The sequence below is a fragment of the Esox lucius genome, chromosome 24, assembly GCF_011004845.1.
Source record: "Esox lucius isolate fEsoLuc1 chromosome 24, fEsoLuc1.pri, whole genome shotgun sequence".
Classification (NCBI taxonomy): Eukaryota; Metazoa; Chordata; class Actinopteri; order Esociformes; family Esocidae; genus Esox; species Esox lucius.
Window position 1 is genome coordinate 23,735,074 of NC_047592.1, and position 7,805 is coordinate 23,742,878.

Genomic DNA, 7,805 nt, shown 5'->3' on the forward strand with positions numbered 1-7,805 from the left:
GCGGTACGGGAGAGGGAGGCCTTTAGCTTGGCACTACTGAGGAGTGAAAAAATTAGGATTGGACTGTCGGTTTTGTTCAATGCTGAGGGAGAAGTCCGGGATGACGCCTAGGTTGCTTGCATGGGGAGGAGAGACAACAGTGTGAGAGAGAATGTGCCAGTTTTGGTGAGCATGGATTTAGTGCCTATGAGTAGTAGTTCCGATCTCCTCCTAGACCTGGATCAGAGCATCAGTGAGCTCCTGGACATTCAGACGCACTGAGACATAACGTCCCAGAGGTTCTTCGTCATCCAGGAAATGCCTACAGACTCTGGCCACATGAGGCCAGGCATCGTCCTGCACCTGGAGGAACCCCGGGCCCACTGCACCAGCGTAAGGTCTGATGATGGGTCTGAGAATTTCATCCTGGTATCTAACAGCAGTCAGGGTACCACTGGCTAGCTCGTGGAGTTCTGTGTGACCCTCCAAGGATACGCCTCCCCAGACCATCGCGAAACCGGCCACAGAATGTATGGATGTGCCATCCTGAAGGAGCTGGACTACCTGTGCAACCTGAATGGGCTGCAGGTACCGCCTCATGCTACCAGTAGTGACAAGGACACTAGCAAAACACAAAACTAGAGAAGAATCAGTCTGGAAAGATAAGGAGAGAGTATTTGTCTGTGGCCACCACCTGTAAAACCATTCCCTTTTGGGGGGTTGTTTTGCTGTTGCCTCTCTAGTGCACCTGTTGTCACTCTCATTTGCACTAAAAAAAGTGCCATTGATTAACAATTGCTTATGTTTCCTAACAGGACAGATTGAAAACCCTGAAGTTTAATTGACTAGGTGTTATACTGTGATGATTACGTGTTCCTTGAATTTTTTGGAGCAGTATATACTAAACCTACGGACACATATATATACACACAGACAAATCACATGTACACACACACACATATGTACACACACACACACTGACAAACACACACAGGGCTGTAATGGGACTTGAATTCATGACATTATGGTATGGGGGGGCTCTTGATGGTTCGGACATGAAATGGAATTAATACATTTCAAAACCAAAGAAATAGCTTACTATGTTCTTTAGGATGCCTTTTAAAGTGGAATAACAACGAATATCCATGTTCATAAATCACTGTCTCTGTGCTCACAAGTCTCACTCAGGGTGAGCAGGGTCAAGCTAGCACAAGTGCATCAGAGGGTTACATTGCTGTCCCACCACTAAAGGGATTTGATAGATAGAATTTTGAGAAATAACAATTATCTACTTGGTAAATTTGTGTTCTGTCATAGTGAAAACTCTAAATTGGAGAACCTCATTCTATTGTAGTATCCACTGTAGTTTACATTTTATTTGTAACATCTGTCCCCAACTCACGCCCGCGAACACGTCACTGATCTCCTGAACACAGCTCACTCTCCAGCTCACACTTTTGAACACATCATGGATCCCCTGAATGCAGTTCACTTTTCAGATCCTAATCATCAGATTTCTGATCACCTGTTCACACACCTGTATGTCATCAGCACACCCTATTTCGTGCAGTTCATTGCACCCCATCCTTGTGAGGTATTTTATTATTTATTTGCTACATTCTGTTCTGAGATATGTGTATTGAGTGTTTTTGTCCATCTTCACTGATGACGTTATTGCCTATTCCATGCCTTTACTTTTGCCTATCTGATATCCTGACATTGATCTCTTGCCTAACCTCCCAGGATATGTTGTTAGCATATTCCCTGCCTGTACTGTTACCTGGCTGTGATGACCTGTTATCGACCTTGGCCTGTTTTCTACCAAGAGCATTGCCTGTCCCTTATACTTCTAATAAAAACACCTTTGCACTCATCGATTGGAACCATAACACCAGCTGGTTTTAAACTTTACATTTTCCATAGACCGCATGTGTGCTTACTGCATTTTAGTCTATTTATTTTGAACTAGAGCCTTTGTGGATGTTGTAATCAAAATGATAATAAATGTTGGGACTTTTCAACTGTTTTGTGAGCCAGACTCAAGGAACGGCGAGTGGTTGTATTGTTAAACCAACATTTTCAAATCCTTTGTTTTATTCTCCAGGCTGGCAGCATTTTGCCATTCCAGTGGACTACAACTGTGATGGGCAAAGAGGTGTTGAGAAAAGGGACCAACACAGCTGCTAACACCTCAGACATGCTGACACATGTGCATCAATATCTCCAGAGCAACAAGGAAACAAAGAGACAACACAACTTCGTTTCCCCAATGCATTCAAGCAGCCCTTAGAATCAGTGTAATCGGTCTAAAGAAATGACAAGGGGAGTGGATGTGTATGTATAGCCAAGGATATGGGTGAGAACAGAGGATACAGTGGATATAAAACGTCTACACACCCCTGTTAAAATGCCAGGTTCTTGTGATGTAAAAGACTGAGACAAAGATAAATCATGTCAGAATTTTTTCCACCTTTAATGTGACTTATAAAGTGAACAATTCAATTGAAAAACAAACAGAAATCTTTGAGGGGGGAAAAATAAAAAAACTCACAATAACCTGGAAATGATTAACATACGTGCAACAGTAATTATTGGGTTAAAACTTGTCTCCATTTTTCTGTCTGTGTGGATAAACTTGTGTAGATGACCAGGCGCTTGCTGCTGGTTCTGGTGAGGACTGATTGAAAGGAGTGTTTGTGCGTCTGTGTGTGTGCCTGTGTATGTTTACAATCGCTCGCAGGCCAGGCTTTTATTAAGCCCTTTTTACATCAATAGTTGTCAGACAGTGCTTTTACTGATACCCAGCCTGAAACCCCGAAGAGCAAGCTACATTAGAGTTGCGTTAGAGATGCACAATGGATAGAAAAACTCCATAGTAGGGCCGAAACTTGAGAAACCTGGAGTGGAACCAGATCCTGAGGGGTGTCCAATCCTCTTCTAGCTGTGCTGGGTGAAGATTACAAAAGTACATGACCTCTTAGGCCGTGTCAATGCTTCGGCATGTTCAGATGTCAAGCAGGTCAATAAATATAGAAATGACCTAGCATGGCGCTGCAGATGGCCACCTCGGTCAGTTGGTGCGCAGTTTTCGGTCTTATTTTTTGTGTTAAATCAGTGTTCTGTGACAATTCTCGGATTGTTTTCTCAAGAGAAATGCTCATAAACATCCGGGAAACTACTCTTGTGGATTTATTCCCAGATTTTAAGGTAAAATCCGTCAAATGACTGGACATTCTGGTCAAAGCTACATCTGCTCTTTGTCCAGCAGTGACAGGCCGATAGAGAGCTAAGCGTGCCGGGGCACTGGGATGTTCTAGGCTGTGGACTACGGACTCCACTACCTGGAATATTCCTCGTCAACGTGCGATCACTCGGCCAAAAACTGGACGGACTTGGGGCAACGATGTGACAGTCATACTACAGAACTTCTCTCACCTGGAATCATTCTTTATCAACTGCAGGGAATTCTCATTCTCATTATAACCTTAGATGGTTAAGAATGCACGCACACTTTGAACGGTTAACTGACTTTACTTAACGTCTGCATCAGCCCACATACACAGGTAGAAGCACTCTGGAGTTGCACAAGTCAACCTGGCGGGGTAACCCTCTTAACGTCCCTGGGGGGGGCACCTGGGTTAATTAATAAAGGTTCCAGGGTGCAGTACCCTTAAACACAGCGACACAGTTTCAGTCTGTAACACTTCTCCCCCTTTAAGTGAAAACATAATGTACACAAATACAACTATGCAAATCAGGTCCTTTTTCTTTTTTTTTCTTCTTTTTTTTACGGCCTCTTTCTAACTTACAGAAATGTGTCTTGCAATATATTTTTAAAACAATCTTAAACAACCGTCAACCAAATGCTTTGCTTTAATACCTTAACATTTAACATTTTGTCCTAGCTTTTGGACCGTTTAACATGTCAGTCTATCTGGAGGCTTGTGCTGCCTCTTAGATCTCCTCAGTCCCACTGTGGGACCAACAGGTCCTGTAGCAGGTTGTGTACTCCCAGCCAAGTTTGGTGTACAGACAGGCTGGTCAACCTGTACAGACTCACTTTGCACAGACAGTCCATCAGTTTGCTGCGGTGCTACTGGCACCTCAAAATCAGCCTCAGGGCTGTCCACACTGTCCTTGCGTGTAACACTCTCCCCTTCAGCCCCAGGGCGAGCACGCAGGTGATCCTGGTGCCTGCGGATCTGCCGTCCATCCAACAAATCCACCGTGAAGGACACCGGTCCCGTCTGGCAGCTGATGAGCCCTGGCAGCCAGGGAGGTCCCTGAGCAAAGTTCTTGACAAACACACAGTCCCCAGGCTTAAAAAACCTCTCTTTAGTATGTTGGTCTCGCCTCCCTTTCTGCTCTTCCTGCGAACGAATAACTCTCGCTCCGACGTCTGGGTGGAGCAGATCCAGATGAGATTTGGGCTTCCTCCCCATTAACATTTCTGCTGGGGAGACGCCTGTGGTTGTGTGGGGGGTGATCCTATATTGGAACAAGAAGCGGGAAAGCTTAGTTTCCAGTGTATGTCCTGACAACTTTCGTAGACCATCTTTCAGGGTCTCAACGGCTCGTTCTGCTAAGCCATTGGAGGCCGGATGATAGGGAGCCGTGCGGGCATGTCGGATACCATTTTTCTCTATGAACTCCTGGAACAACTCACTGGTGAAAGTGGGACCATTGTCTGTCACAACAGTATCTGGCAACCCGTGAGTAGCAAAGATGCTCCTGAGCTTTTCTATGGTGACTGAGGCAGTAATGTTTGACATGATGCGTGCGTCCAGCCACTTAGAATGGGCATCTACCAGCACTAGGAACATGTGACCAGTAAATGGACCCGCAAAATCCAGGTGGAGCCTTGACCACGGACGACCAGGCCACTCCCATGGGTGGAGCGGGGCAGGTGCTGGCATCTTTTGGTTACTTTGACATTGTGCACGTGCCTTTACCTTTTCTTCTAGAGCACTGTCCATCCCCGGCCACCACACAAATGACCTGGCAAGGCTCTTCATCCGGGACACGCCAGGGTGGGCGTCATGCAGCTCGTCGATCCCCTGTGCCTGCCCTGGGGGTGGAACAATCCCTCTGGATCCCCAGAGGAGACAGCCATCCTGGACACTTAGCTCTAGCTGACGCTTGGAATAGGGCTTAAACACCTCTTGCTCAACAGCTGCTGGCCAGCCCTGCATCACCCATCTCTTAACTTGAGATAACACTGGATCTCTTTCAGTCCACATTTTGACTTGCTTTGAAGTCACTGGAGTGTTAGACAGCCTGTCTAACATGAACACAGTCTCTGGGGGAAGGAAAGTTTGGTTTGGTGTGTCTGGAAGAGGGAGTCAGCTAAAGGCATCAGCATTGGCATTTTCGTTATCCATGGTGCATTGAAAGATAGCTGGACTGGAAGCAACGCCAAATACCAGGCGGTTATACTTGAACAACCCTTTGTGGGTGTTGATGGTGACATACTGTTTGGATTTCTCATCCAACAGCAGCTGCTGGTACGCATGACTCATGTCCAGTTTTGTGAATGTCTTTCCACCTGCCAGCGTAGCAAACAGGTCCTCCACCCGTGGCAGCGGGTAGGTATCGAGCTGTGAGGCCTGGTTTGCTGTCAGTTTATAGTCTCCACAGATGCGTACCTTACCATCCTCTTTCAAAACTGGCACAATCGGGGCTGCCCAGTCTGAAAACTCAATAGGCTCAACGACACCTAGCTGCTGGAGCCTCTCCAGCTCTGCCTCCACCTTGGCTTTCATGGCATATGGCACTGGGCGAGGTCTGAAGAAGCGTGGTTGTGCGTTGGGGTCTACACATAGTTTTACAGTTGTGCCATGGAGGGTGCCCAGCTCATCTTTAAAAACATCTGCATACTTTTCTAGGATGTCTTCAATCACACCCACATGCTTGATTTCCCCCCAGTTCAGGTGAACTTTCCGCAAGATGTCACGACCAAGCAAACTTGGCCCCTCTCCCTTGACCACAAACAGCCTTGCTGTAGCTTTCTGCCCTTGGTACACAATGTTAACTTCTATAGATCCAAGAAGTGGAATGCACTCACCCGTATAGGTCCTCAGTCTGACATTAGTCCCTTTGAGTGCAGGCACTTCCTCTGAGCGCCACAACTTGAGGTAGGTAGCTTGACTAATCACTGATGCTGAGGCGCCTGTGTCTACCTCCATTTCCAGCTTCTTTCCATTTAACTGCAGTGTTGCACTGATGGGCTCAGCTCGGGGCTCGCTGAGGTCGATGAGGTTGAACATGTTAAAGGAAACCTGTTCCTCAGCCTCCTCACTCTCCAGGTGATGTGTGTTCATATTGGGCCTAGATTTCCCCCAATCCTTTCTCTGTTTATTCTAAGCAGCTCTGCACTTCTTTGCAATGTGCCCCTTTTTCTTACAGTTATGACATGCAGTGTCTTTAAAGCCACAGTCATTAGCAAAATGCGCTCTTCCGCACCGGTAACATTCAACTGACTTCACTGGCTTGCCTGTTTTCTCCTTGAACACACGATGAACGGCGTGTTGCTGCACACCCCCGTTGGCCTGTTGGATGTCTTTAGTATTATTGGCTGCTGTTTCCATTGCTTGTGCGATCTCCAACGCCTTCTTGAACGTGAGTGTAGCTTCTCCCAACAACCGGCGTTGGATGCCGTCGTCACTTATGCCACAGACTAACCTGTCGCGCAGCATGTCCTCCAGGGCCGCTTCAAACTCACAGTGCTGCGATAACTGTCTCAGCTCCGCCACAAACGCAGCCACTGATACTCCTGGCCCGCGGACATGAGTATGAAACTTGAAGCGCTGAACAATTACAGACGGCTTCGGGTTGTGGTGGTCTTGCACCATCTTCACCAGCTCCTCAAACCCAATACCACCTGGGCTACCCGGCGTAGCCAGGTTGCGTATCAGGCTATACGTCTTTGCCCCGCACACACAGAGGAGGATGGAGCGTTTCTTTTCCTGTCCCGTAATGTCATTCGCCAGGAAAAAGTGCTCCAGTCTCTCGACGTATTCAATCCAGTCACCGTCCGACTCGACATATTCACTAAGTGAACCCACAGCAGCCATGCTTAAACTACACGGAAACTTCTCCGACCTAACTTGGTTTTAATCCTCGTCGCCAGTGTTATAACCTTAGATGGTTAAGAATGCACGCACACTTTGAACGGTTAACTGACTTTACTTAACGTCTGCATCAGCCCACATACACAGGTAGGAGCACTCTGGAGTAGCACAAGTCAACCTGGCGGGGTAACCCTCTTAACGTCCCTGGGGGAGGGCACCTGGGTTAATGAATAAAGGTTCTGGGGTGCAGTACCCTTAAACACAGCGACACAGTTTCAGTCTGTAACACTCATCATTTATCCTGGTCGGTGTTAACATTCCACCGTAGGCCAATGTGCACGAGACACAACGGCAGCTGGCCGAACAGATTCTCTAGGCTGAGCAGTCACACCCGGACTCCTTAGTGATTGTTCTCTGCGACTTCAACAAAGGTAACCTAAGCCACAAACTCGTGAAATATAAACAGTTTATTAAAATCCCGACCAGAGAGGCAAACACTCTGGATCACTGCTACACTACAGTCAATAATCCCTATCACGCTGTACCCTGTGCTGCTCTAAGACTCTCAGACCATGTCATGGTCCATCTAATACCCACATACAGGCAAAAACAAATCTTTTTGTGCTGAGGTCAAAGATGTGGAGCAGTGAATCAACAGTCTGGAATGCACTGATTGGGACATTTCTAGGTCTGCTGCTAATAGTCAGGATGAGTACACTGATCCTGTGACATCATACAGCTTCTTTGAGGACAGCT

The 7,805-nt window shown here is 46.9% G+C and overlaps 1 pseudogene; it reads right to left on the reverse strand.

Annotated features, from left to right (window-relative positions):
- Positions 1–210: 210 nt before the first annotated feature.
- Positions 211–7,052, reverse strand: LOC105031316 (annotated as a pseudogene).
- Between the last annotated feature and the right edge of the window lie 753 nt (positions 7,053–7,805).